Below are 13180 nucleotides of genomic sequence, written 5' to 3'. Positions count from 1 at the left end.
ACTTTATGACTATTTAATTGCCATTTTTCTAACCAATACAGTTAACCTACTTCACCAGCCAAGATGAATATTTTCTAAAATTGTGTTCACTCCTATTTAACAGAAATACCCAACATTTGGAGTGGGTCATGCTGATCAAGTATGTTAATGACAAAGTAAGTGAACTTCATGCCTCATAGAGAATACTGCTCCTATGTGATGCCCTGTAGGTCAGTAGCTATCTTCTTTACTAGAGCAGATGTACTGGTATTGATCAGACTTGGCATCAAATATTAACTGTCATTCTTTCAGCAGCAAGAATGTAGGCCAGGTCAAAAGACACGCACTGAGTGGGCACCATGACTTCACTATATGAACCTCAAACGTTGCACATCATTGTTAGCCTGCAGAAACAAGCTGGATTTAAATCCTCCACACGAAACAATTATCAAAGACGAAACGAGGCCAAATAAATATTTTGTTACCCATAAACTCTACCACTCAAAAAACCCCTGTTGGCTGTGATAATAACTCGCAGTCTAGCCTTTACGCACAGTAGAGTGAGTCAGATTCGCCATGCAGCCGTGCGGAGGTATTGAGGACAGCCTGCGCAGCGGATAAAACAGATGCAAAGCTTTCACCGGGGTTGTGTATAATCCTGTCCTCACGACAGTCGTCAAACCACCTCGTAGATTATAACTCAATTGAGGATAACTTTCTAAGGCTATTTGAATTAGGACTACATGAAGAGCGGCGGTGATACGTACAGTTGTTAAACTGCCCTCTTCCTTGAAGCGCCAAATCACGCAACAGCTGCAGCCGGAGAAAGTGACTTCATTTGCCCCTTTTTCTCGGTTTAAACTCACGCCTGTTGCACTGTGGACGCGCGAGGAGGAGACTTGCAGCTGACAAGCAACAAGCACATGGTGCGTTATTATGGTGAGTCCACTGCAGCCTTTCTTTGTTCTACGACATGTACATATTGTGGCTTATTAGTAATTAGTAGTAATTGTTTTATTCTTTTTTTTTTTATTAGTGTTGGCCGAAATATGTTTTCCGCAACAGGATCTGTCAATAGAAAAAGCATTACTATTCTTAGAATAGTTATAGTGGGTCCTTTGTGCACATTAGAGACTTAACCGTTGTTTTTACTTTACAAAAAAACCCCTCTGCGTACAACTAAAACAATCTGGATTATTTTACTAACCATTTTTTATTCTGATAATTTATGTGGGATTTTATAATTGTATAGCAGTTTAAGTATTTGACCCTGGTGCTGTAGTGTAAAGTGTATTGCTGTTGTGGTTCTTCTATTTTTAGTCTATTTCCTGTATCTGTGGCCTAGACAGTGCCTCTTGTTGGCAGGTGTCATGTGGTTTCAGGTTCACTGTCATGAGAAGGAGAAAAAGCATAATCTTTGGTTTAACTCTGTCACATTGAACGGTGTTGATGTTCCGTGTGCAGCTGGTGAGTGCAAACATGAACAACTAAAGCACAGAGGGATGAAATCCATGCAGCACTTTGGGTATTAGTTTGGTTTCTCTCAAACTTGAAATAGAGATGGAAAAATACTATGATGAGGGAGGTAATAATTGTCACACAGTATACATTAAAGTAACTTTAATGCGTGTTCGGATAACACTAAAGTGCCACAAGATGCAATATCTACGTAGTGTGGATCAGAGGGTACAATAACAACTTCTACATTTAAAATCTGTTGAAATAAAATGTTTACTTTTTGAAAACTGTCCTCTTTTTCTTTGTTGTAGGTGTAGCCTGTTTGAGGCAAAACAAAAATACACAGCAATTTACTGTAATGACCTGTCGCTGTCCAGACTACAGTGTGTATGGACTGGAAATTTCACATGTCATCACGTCAACATCTTTTATATCAGACATTTTGAATTCAGTTGAGGATGACTTCGGGATTTTTGTCAGAGTCCTTTTTTTCGTACCAAAACTACACACTGGAACTGATAATAATAAATTGTTTCTGCATTCTCTTAGCACAGATTAAATTCCTCGCTCAAAGACGTTTCAGCAGCTCTGCAGTTAAGCTTCAATCTCACTTGCTGTTCCATGTGTGGAACATGGGCGTCATTTATAGTAGGGACGGTGGGGACCTTTATGATATTAATTGCATATGCGTTTTAATTAAGTGAAAATATAGTTTATATCGGCTCTACAAAGGGTTCAATCCCTCATGTTGTTTGCTTTGGTCCTTGTGATAGCTGGAGTGAATTTTGCAGGTAAAGGCCATAGGGTGATTAGTGCTATTAATGTTATTTATGACTTGGGTACTATCAACATCGGCACCTCGGTTGTTTCTCCAACTCGGACTGCAACTAACCAACCGTCCTTTAATGCCAGCATCGCTGCGCCCGCCCGCTCCTGCCGATACACTCCTTCTGACCCCGAGTGCAACACAGGATCTGGTCCAGGCTCTTGTCCTCTCACGTCTTGACGACTGCAACTCCCTCCTTGCTGGACTGTCTACATGTGCTATCCAACCTCTACAGCTCATCCAGGATGCAGCAGCCCAACGGACCTTTAACCCAAGTTCTGCCACACGACACCGCTCCTCCGCTCTCTTCATTGGCTACCAGTGGTGGCCCAAAATCTGCTTCCAGACTCTGGTGCTGGCCTACCGTGCTGTGATCAGCCCCTTCCTACATCAAGGCTCAAACCAGACACCCCAGCGTGTTCGCTTCGCTCTGCATCGGCCAATCGGGTCGCGACTCCCTCACTGCGAGTAGAATCCAGATTCCCCTCAAATAAAACCCGCCTGTTTGCTATCCTGGCTCCAAAATGGTGGAACGAGCTCCCCATTGATGTCAGGTCAGCACAAAGGCTTCACGCCTTCCTGTCGCAGACTGAAAACCCACCTGTTTTGACAGCACAATGGGCAATAATAATAATTATAAATAAAATAATGATATATATTTATATACTTATTTCTGTATGTAGCACTTACATGGATTTGGCTTATTTGAAGCTATTGTTCTGCACTTAAAATGATTTCACCTATTTAAAGCTAATGCACTTGCAAGATTCCTGCTGTTCGGGGTTGTATCCTCGTGATTGTTTGCACTTATTGTAAGTCGCTTTGAACAAAACAGCTGGATCAAATGTAATGTATTGTAACAACCGCTGTGTGGCTACAGCCTAGGGTTACTCTCGTTAACATTACAACTCATTATTCTCTGATGGCTGACTGAACGTCCTGCAATGTTACGTCGTAATAAAAACGTGTGTCCTCCACCACTTTCCAAATCAAACCTGCGCGCTTGGTCTGGAATATTGGTCATGCACTTTTTTTGAACTATATGATTCTTAAAGAGATTGGACTGACTCCTCTCCAGATCCTCATGTATTTACTAGATTTTGTTTTCTGCAACAACATTACAGGTTATATATGGCGCGGCCTGCTTATTCTCACTCTCCCCGCCGTCGTCCACACACATCCATGCCTCTGTCCAGATGTGTGTGCGTCTCCTAATGTTTCTGTTTTTCAGTTCTGCATTGCTTTTAGAGCTCATCAGTGAATAGCTGTGTGGAGGAGGGACTTTGGGGGAATCATTATTTATATTGCAGCTGCTATTAAAAATCTTTGAGGATAATTTGTTGAGTAAGCAGGGTCTCGTGTCTGACGATAACCGATGATTTAATGTGACAGTAGAATAACTAACAATGTGAAAACTTCCACGCACTAGATATTTTCGGTCCTCGATTCGTTTGATCTAATATTATATCCGCTGCACATCACTGATGCACCGCAAAGCAGCTGCACACATATTTATTGTCATTAGTAGCAGCGTAGTTATGAGTGCATACAATCTCCCAGCAAAACCATACAGAAGGCTTTTATCTTTTCTATGTAACCTGACGCTTAATGTTTGCTCAGTGCAAGATCTCATTTTACTGTGAGGCTTAATGAGTGTATATTTACAAAGTGAGCCGCACTCCTCCATCTCAAGCTTTAGATATCATGTTGTGCTGACATACAGAAGCAGGCATTAGCTCTTTTTTGAAGCTGTGTTGTATTTTTGTATTTATATATATATATATAGCTGCAGCTGTAGGTATTTAGTGGACTGTTGTCTATCATCATGCAGAGGGAAGAAGGTGAACACTGACAAGCCAATAAACCAGCCTCTGGACACTGCTGACTGATGCAAAACTTGCCTTTAGTCCTCCCTCATTCCTCAACTGTGCTACTGCTGCTGCACTGAAAACTTAGTACATGCTAGAAAGCAGTTTGTTCCTTAGCTGTTACTGTACAGTACATGCAGAATGACACTCACCCACCTGTTTATATACGTGTGTGCTTTTTGTTTCCTGCTTTTATGTGCATGACCTAATTCCACAGTGAGCAAAGAATTTGCACTGATGGCTGTGTGGTCATGTGTACGTGTGCGCACACGTTTTCCTCCCTCCCCCATCACTTCATTGTAAAAGCTGACCGAGAGCACACTAAGTTCATCTCAGGACAGGGAAATGCTTTTCTTTCCAGTGTGAATCATTTTGGAAAAATGAGCCTCTGGACTGAATTGCCCCAGCAATTTGGCATGTTTCTCCATTCTGCTTTATTGTCTATTTTGGCTGAACTTGCAGTTCTTCATTTCACTGCCAAGAAAACTTCAGGTCCTATACAACAGGCTAAGCCAGTTTCTGAGTCAGCCGTGGCCTTTAAGCAAATAAAATAAAATCTCTGCAGAATACTGCCATAGCTTCCTGTTTAGCTGTGAATTCCAAAAAGAAAAGAGCGAGCCATGTCTGTTCTGTAAATCAAGTGTTCTCTGCCCTAGAAACCATGTGGACAATACCTCTCTGAAGGCTTCGCTCCTTCAAATAAAATTGTTCAGGGAAAATGAGCCTTGCCCACTTTTTATAGAGGCCTTTTTTATATGTTTAGATTAAGACCCTTCGTCTTTTTAAAAGCCATTTTCTCAGCACAAGGTATCTTGCTCTCGCGCTCCTGCAGTTTGAAGAACAAAACTCTGCAGTGCAGTGAAAAGAAAGTGTGAGTGGAAGCGGTTTTGGGATGTAGACAAGGAGGAAGGGAGGGAGCTGGCGTGGGGGGACGGGGGGGGGACGGGGGGACGTTAATTTTGCAGTCAGCCAGCAACCCCCTTATAATTCTGCTGCCCCCCCATCAGAAGGAGAGGGGAGAGGGGAGAGGGAATGGCCTGTGTTGAGGTTTGAGTGAGCCAGGGGTGGGCTGTGACAACCGGCAGCTGGGCTCTCACTACCTATGTCCTACAGCTCCAGCCTGAATTATGAAGGCTCGGTAATGGCAGCCAGCCTAATTACAATGACTGATTGCCCGTCCGTTGGCATTTCTCAGGCGGTGATTGTCGTGTGTGTGTGTGTGTGTGTGTGTGTGTAGGATACGAGGGGAAAAAGGAGGGCCATTTCTCATTGGCTTTCCCCTTTCTTTCTTTGCATGAGAACAGCCAGAGATTGGGATCTGATTGGTTAGAGGGAAAATAGATTTTTCATGATTTGGCGAGGCAGAGCTGGTGGACAGCCAGAGACAGGTGATGTTGCACTCAGGGTGCATTGTAGATTACTCAGTCTTTGGCACACAATCCTTAAAAAGCTGCGTGCTAAACCATAAAAGACATATTGAACTTTCTTTTTTGTGTCCTTATGAAGAATGTAGTAACATTAACTGATTGCTAAGTGTGCCAAATCTTCAAACTGTTGACTTCTTACTGTGTAGCTTGAGCGTTTTCCTCATCTCCCCCCCTGGCATTGTAAAATAAAGAAAAAGAAGAGGTCTTGAATTGGCCATTTGTATGTCAGCAGAGCACTCAGAGGTGTGATGTGTGTGTTAAGTGGGAGCTGGTTTGAGTTGGTCTGCCCTGTTTTGTCCAGTGCTTTTGGCTTTTGTTCCTCCAGTAATGAATTGTGGAAGCCTTGGCTACAGCTGCAGTGTCTCATAGCAACTGAAAAGAGAGAGGGAGAGCTGGTAAATGGAGAAAGGGCCAGGGGAGATCATGTGTTTCTTCCAAAAGGGCAACATAGACCAGACCATCGTTTGGGCTTTCTGTGAAGAGGAATACGCAAACTGGACGATTCTTCTCGTAGCCAGTGTGTCATTATTTATTCGCTTTTTTTTTTCTTCACATACCCGCGGTTTGGGGCCTGGGATAGCAGCATGTGTTCTCTGAAATATTGCTTCTTCTTTTTTTTTTAAGATTTACCATAATATTTCTAAAAACAGAAAATGCGCAGAGAGTCTGGTCTGGTGGCAAAGACCATCCTGTGGATGAAAAGTCACTCCTCCTCCATCTACTCCTCTGGTGACGGACAAATAAATGGATTATTAATTTGTATGTCCAATATGTCCAAGGCTAAAATAATTTCTTTCCATTCATATTACTGTTTTACATTTTTGCCATTTAAAAATGTTCTATGCCCTTTTACTCTTCCCTTGTCACTGTGACTCATTGTGTTGCATGTGGTGATGGTGTCTTAGCCATCTTAAATATCCAGTCCCACTGTTGATTAACTGAAACCCAGTACCGCTCTGTGGTTGCATCAGTTGTCAGGTCAACTTTCACCCGTACCTGTGCAAGTGTGTGAGCGTTTATGTGCATGTCTGTGTATTCACGTTTGTGCGTTTGCCCGTATGTACATATGTGTGTGTGTGAGTGCGTGTGTTCACGCCACGCTAGTTTTTTATTAACCGATGGCCAGTGCTTAAGCCCGGCCATGTTTGCACTGTGACCCAGACACTACCTGTCTGCTGCCATGGTTACAGGGACCGAGCACGTTTAGTAGCCTGACTCCAGGGATTACTTTCCCTGGTTTTAACAATCCGCCATGTGCCCCAGTGGCTGTAAAATGGACTAAACTGCACCCTAACAGTTAAAGGGGCTCCGCAGTGGCCTTTAAAACTGTCCTAAGTGCTGTGTAAGGGATTATACCTGTACAACGTAATTGCTCTGGTGTCAGTGACTGTCCCTTTGTGATCTGGTTCACTTGTAGTGATTAGCTCTCATAAATGAAAGGGCTAACAGCGTGCACTGGATAGCCTACAGGTCTGAAGTGCTTGAGCTAAAACACATGTTGGAACCATTTTCTTTGTCTCCGAGGGCTTAAGGTTTTGTCACCAGACACATTTGACATTTTTCCACACATACTGACAATGTTGTTTCTTTGTGTTTACCCAACAGATCCATGAATGAAGAGAAAACAAAGGCCCTGAAACAGTCTCAGTGAGGACTTTATACACACAGAAGGTGAATACAATAACCCGAACATCTGTGAAATGTAACATCATGTAATACATACTAGATGCAAGAGTGTGTCAGAGAGCTTTTCCACTTAGTGGTGTGTGTGAGGTGTTTTAATGATTGCATAACTGAGTGACCACACTGTGGACAAAATAACAGAGGCACTATATTGTAATAATAATAATAATAATAATAATAATAATAATAATAATAATAATAATAATAATAATATAACATTACAATATCATGCATAGTTTGTTTGGTCAAAACCAAACAAACTATGGCCTTAAGTTAAACATGTGTTACTACAAATTGAACATTATAGAATTAGAATTTATTGCACAGATTTGCATTCTGACTGTATTTTATTTCACAGGTGTTGATTTAATTGTGTCCACACATATGTTTTACATTACATAATAACAATACGCCTATAGCTTTACACATGTGAGAGATGTGCAAACGTTTTTAAGACCCCGAGTAACACACAGAAGCAGTCAGCATCTTCCCCTTTGTTCCTTTATTCCAGGATGTTGCAGATTGCATTGTAACTACTTCAAGTGCACCGGTCATTCTGACTTGTTCCTTCTTTGTCAGTGACCTTGAAAACATCTGAAAATGTTGACAGAACTTGATTTCCTTCCCACCCCCCATGAACCTAGTTTTGTCTGGCTGACCAGATTGGTGTTGATATTTTTATTGCCATTCGCTGACTGTTCATTGTTATTTATGTTGCTTTTGATTCTGTGATCGAACGCTCAGATTAAATGCCCCCCGGCCGCCGTGCTGAAGGCTAGTTGGAGCACTGAGGGTCAGTATACTCTGGCCCAGTTTTATGGTGACTTAGCACAATCACAAAGGCCTCCCTTATCCACTCCAGTGACTTGCAGTCTTACAGGTGTCCACCAGATGCTGCAGGCAGCCTGTACTGTCCCTTGCATGTCATCCAGTGGAGATGCACAATCCACTTCGGAGCAAAGAGTTGTAACTGTTTCCATGGCGTTAGGATTAAATGTAATTTTAGTTGTACATCAAAGAAAATAGGTCCCATTTTGGGCTATTAAGTAGCTTTGATGATGCATCTGTTACAGAAAATGAACTGAGGGCAGTGGGATTGAAGAGATGTCTTCAATTCCAGTAGTTTAATTCAAGTATTTGGAGAGATGATGAAAGAAAAAATTTGATATAAAACATTATAATATGTCAGTAATAAGCACTGTTTAAAGGTTAGTGGGGTTTTCAACCGCAGCTTTCAATTTATAGTCATGCATTACAAGTTGTAAAAGGTTCTTGAAAGAATGTTCCATATTAGTATATAATGAAAGACAGTGCCAAATTGAGCTGAAGATACAGTATGCATGAGAAAACGTCATTCTTCTGACAGCATATTATGTTTCTCATGTATTAATGCATGGGTAAGAGTACAGCAGGCTCTGTACTGTATCTCATGTCGAGCAGAGCAACTTCACAGTTAACTTTGTGAACAAAGCCAGCCCCGCCACAAGGCATGCTGGGAAGTTTGGCTGCTGGTGTGATTGCCTGCCAACGTCCAGAGAGCGGCTCTGAAAATCTTTGCACGGGCTGAAAATGAAGTTTGAAAGTAGAAATAAGAGGAGCAACAAAGCAGGGAGCTCTCACAGCTGTAGGCTCAGCCTTCTCTTAAAGAGATATTACCTAAACATTCCTCAGTCATGGAAATGGAACTGGGGCTGTACAGTGAGGTGCTGTTTAAACGTACAGTACGTCAATGAATCAGATCCTTTTTTTTGGAACTACAGTTAAGTTTGGCCACATTTAGAATTTAAAAAGTTGGTGATTTGATCACTTTTGCAGTATAAATTACAGAGTTTTTAAACGTGTAAATATGTTATAGCATTGATCTTTAAAATGATTTTGCATTAGTAAGTTTGTTCACCGAGCTGTTATTATCAAAAGACCAATTTACTGAAATAACCTGCAAGTGTTAGCTCTAGAGAATAAGAGTTGGATAAGTACTCGTGACTGAAGTAGTGTAAATTGGTTGTTAAATAACACTAATGCTTAAAAAATACCAATAGTTTTATTGGAGTTATAATTATTTACAAGATTATGTGATTTGATTAAGCCGTTATTGTGTTCTACGGTAGTTAAAAAAAATGTATTTTCACTGCGCGATGATGACGGGTGCAATGCACAGTATAGATAAAATATAATAAATCCATATTTATATATGTTATATCTAAAAGACACTTTGTAGAACTCTCACTTGTTATTTTCCTGTTTTAAATTAAACACCTTTTTTATATTTACACTTTTCAAATTATAAGTGGGTTGTGTGTTTTTAACTATGTGCACATTAGTTGTTTTTTATGTTAAATTCATTAGTATTAGTATTTTCTTATTTAGATTTCCATTCAGAATTTCGTTTTTTTGAGCTCAGACCTGTAGTGAAGCCAGTCATTGGCGAGCAGAGGACTGTAGCGATGGTGGTCAGCTTTGTTCTGCAGAAGCAGCCGAGGCAGGCGGCCTGGAGGGTCCTGAGCCTTCACTTCACAGCTCCCTGTTTGGCTCTCACACATTGTGCCATTCAGAGCCCAGACCGTATATTCACCCCGCTCTGGGCACCCCACCATTGTGAGAGTGAGTTCATTTGAAAAGCCTTCAGGATTTTTTTTTTTAGTGCGAGTAAGTCAGCGCTCTTTGCATTTGTTCCAGTCTCGAAGATTTTACAGGTCAATTGAGACAAGCGGATATCAAACATGCCAAAGAGAGTTTTCCTCATCAATCCCTCATCTTTGTTTATTTCACCCACACTTTGACTCTATTTTCTCAAAATCTTCCTGAAGGCTTGATTTACTGGAGTATAATATATTAGCCCTATCTATCTGCTTTCTGTGAGAAATAGTCTGATCTAATACATCATCATATATTGATTTTACTTAGTAAATGCCCTTAAGTCATGAGATAACGGCCACATGGAGAAGATAGTTTAATAAAAGATTTGAAAGCCCTGTTTGGCTCAAAAGGATACAAATCAATATTAGAAAATACTACTGTATATTGTTGTGAATGTAGGTCCTGTTGCCTTACTTTCTGTTACAGACAACCGTCTCGCTCTCTCTCCCTCTCCATGTCTGTTGATTAGGGGCAGAAATACCTTTGTTGGCATCTAGGGTAGCAACAGAGGATCAGATAGAGGAGAGAAGGGTAAGCAAGTCTCAGGTTGTTAGACTGAATTAAGTCTCAACACTACTTAATAGATCAGACTTGACTATAATAGCTAAATCAATAATTACTTTAAAATACTTAAAACATGTAAGCTGAAAAATCTAATAAATAACATTATATATTTTAAAACTTTATTTTCTGTATCTTATTAGAATTTATTATGGTCTAACTAACACCTGCAGTTCAAATATAGAAACTTCATCAAGCGCTTTATAGATACAATTATTCAAACCTTGCTTGATACAAATGTAACTATCATTGTTTGATACCACTAGAAGTTGCATTTACTGATTTCAGAAACACCTGAAAACAAACTCCCAGCAATGAGAATTTAGCTTGTAGTGTTATGTTGTTATGGCTAACATGTTGTGGCTAACGGGTTAGCAAAAATGCTTATTTACATAATTAACTGGCAAAACAGAGCAAGGTGGGAGTCTCTTTGGAAAACTGTCTGACCACCTGTTGAATGTAAGTCCATTATTCAACGGTGTTTTGTCTCAATTACTCATGACTCAACGCCATGCAACGGTTCCCGCTGGTCAGCTAATGTTAGCATACAGTTAGCTTGCGTTAGCTCCTTTATTGGGACTGGCTGCCCTTGGTTCTTACAGGCTACAACGCGGCATTATGGTTGTTTTGACAGTTTGGCTAAGCCCTGCCAAACTAAGTTAATTTTCTGATGGTAAACTATTAACAACCTTTTTACATTAGCAGTCATTTTATTAAACGTTCACATCTAGAATGTTCATTAATGTTAACTGGAAATGATGTAATAACTATCTGGGTTTTTGTTTTTAAACTTTGTTGACAGGCATAATAAACACACCTAACATCTAGTATCTATTGTTAGTTAGCTAGAGGGCTAACACTTGTTGGCAGCATATTGGTAGCTAATTAACATCAGCACAACCCTTTTTATATAGGCCCACTGTTGTGGACTTAATACATGGAGACTGATAGATCAGAATTGATGATTTGTGACACACTCAAGGCCTGAAATGTAGCCTATGCCTGCCAATCTTTGTTTAATCAAATTCTAAATTAATTTCTGTATGAATTGTATGCAGGGATGTTGGACTTGTGCAACAAGAAGAGTAGCCTAAGGGAGACGAGGAAATGTGAGTTTATGCAAATGTGACAGATTGTGGTAAATGTGCATGTGATCTCATACCGATCTGAATTTAATCAAATCCAAATCGTATTGTGATTGCAAATGTCGTATCGATACGATATTGTATGGTGATGAAACATGCACCCCTATTAGCTAGCTAATATTAACTCATTAGCTATCAAGCATGCTAGTGTTAATGCTTCCCCAGGCACATCTCCACAAGCAAACTCTGCACATCTAATGTCATCCACTTTACATTTGAACGTTAACAACTCTCAGCTCAGAGCAAGTGTACCAGCACCTTCAGCCTTGTGTGTTACAGGGTTACGTGACTGTCAGTGTGGGGGTTGTTGTCCATCTGTCCGCTGGTGAAAAGGACCATATGACTCGGTGCTCTGGCAGGATAGGAAACTGTCTGGCTGTAGTGTTAAGATGTCCTGGTCAGTAGAAGGAGGCCGCTTAAAGGATGTGACGTCTTCTCAGCAGACGGGATGTCAGTAGGAGTCACCTGGTCTCTCAGGGGAGAGGTGGCACGAGGATAGGAGAGACACTTTCAACATTTAGTTGACAATCTAATCCAGAGAATGATAGATTACAGGCATAACAGAGACTGCACAAGGGTCAAAGCAGATAATAATTTAGCAGACAGTGGCACAGTCATCTATTAGGGAATGAATGTGAAGCTGAACTTGACATTTGGATGTCATGTTTTCAACTTGGACTACATGCACTACCATTTTTGGCTGGTCAGAAGCACAAAGGGTGGTTAAGTGCTGTTTGTTTAACCTGTTGGAAGCATGTGATAGTTGGCATTAAAAAAGTAGGTTAAGCTTCTCTAACCCAATAATCCTTAGTTAGTATCAGATGAGTTTGACATGATTTCCGGTCATTTTATAAACTCTCTGGCACTATATATGGCACACCATGCTTTCCCAGGCTGGTTAAAACTAACACTTGAGATTATTTGTAAATAATGTTTGACCCTGGTCCTCTTGTAAGACAGTAGATGCTGCCTTCTCTCTGATCCCACTATGGTTACCACATTTGATATCCTCTTAGCAGGCCCTTCTCCCTAATGTTTGAACCTTGCAGGACCAGGACGGCTTGGTTCTCCTTTTCCGAGCCCCCTCCCCCCACCAGACACACTGATGGCACTCAGTGCCAGATACACCCCTCCCTTCCCTTCACCAACACTCTTCTCTCCTCTCCTCCCTCCCTTCCCTCTCTGCCGCAGGCAGACCCAGGCATGGGATCTCCATCTGTGCACAAAGGAGCCTCCTCTATCTGCATACGCTGCACATAAAAGGGCCTTTTGTCATGAGCTCTGCACACATGACCGTCCGCCTTTCACCCCGCTGGAAAAAAAGATCACTCTCTCCAGCAATCCAACCCCACCCCCAACACCAGACTCAACCCCGTCCCCCGACCCCCACCACGCTAGAGTTCCGTCTGCGTAGAGAGAGAGAAAGTATGAGTGAGACAGATCAACTCTCGACTTTGCCGAATAGAGACAACCATCAGATGGGGCTGCTTCCATCACTGCTGCAAAGTCCTTTTTCATTTCCCCTCTTTCATGTCTGCCTTTTCCTTTCCTCTCTCCTGGTGTCCTTGTGTGCACTCAGTGTGAGGCATCTACGCG

General features: G+C 41.4%; 1 long non-coding RNA gene across 1 annotated transcript in view; it reads left to right on the top strand.

Moving 5' to 3' along the window:
• Positions 1 to 449: 449 nt before the first annotated feature.
• The window catches only part of LOC115009568 (uncharacterized), a 37998-nt gene continuing 25267 nt past the window's right edge, over positions 450 to 13180 (top strand). Inside the window, exons 1-2 of the long non-coding RNA XR_003832381.1 lie at positions 450 to 918; positions 7164 to 7229. This is a non-coding gene — a long non-coding RNA (uncharacterized LOC115009568). The remainder of the gene's footprint in view (positions 919 to 7163; positions 7230 to 13180) is intronic.

This window comes from Cottoperca gobio, chromosome 6 (genome assembly GCF_900634415.1).
Source record: "Cottoperca gobio chromosome 6, fCotGob3.1, whole genome shotgun sequence".
Taxonomy (NCBI): domain Eukaryota; kingdom Metazoa; phylum Chordata; class Actinopteri; order Perciformes; family Bovichtidae; genus Cottoperca; species Cottoperca gobio.
The sequence above is the reverse complement of the archived record's forward strand: the minus strand, read 5'-3'. Positions and strand labels throughout refer to the sequence as shown.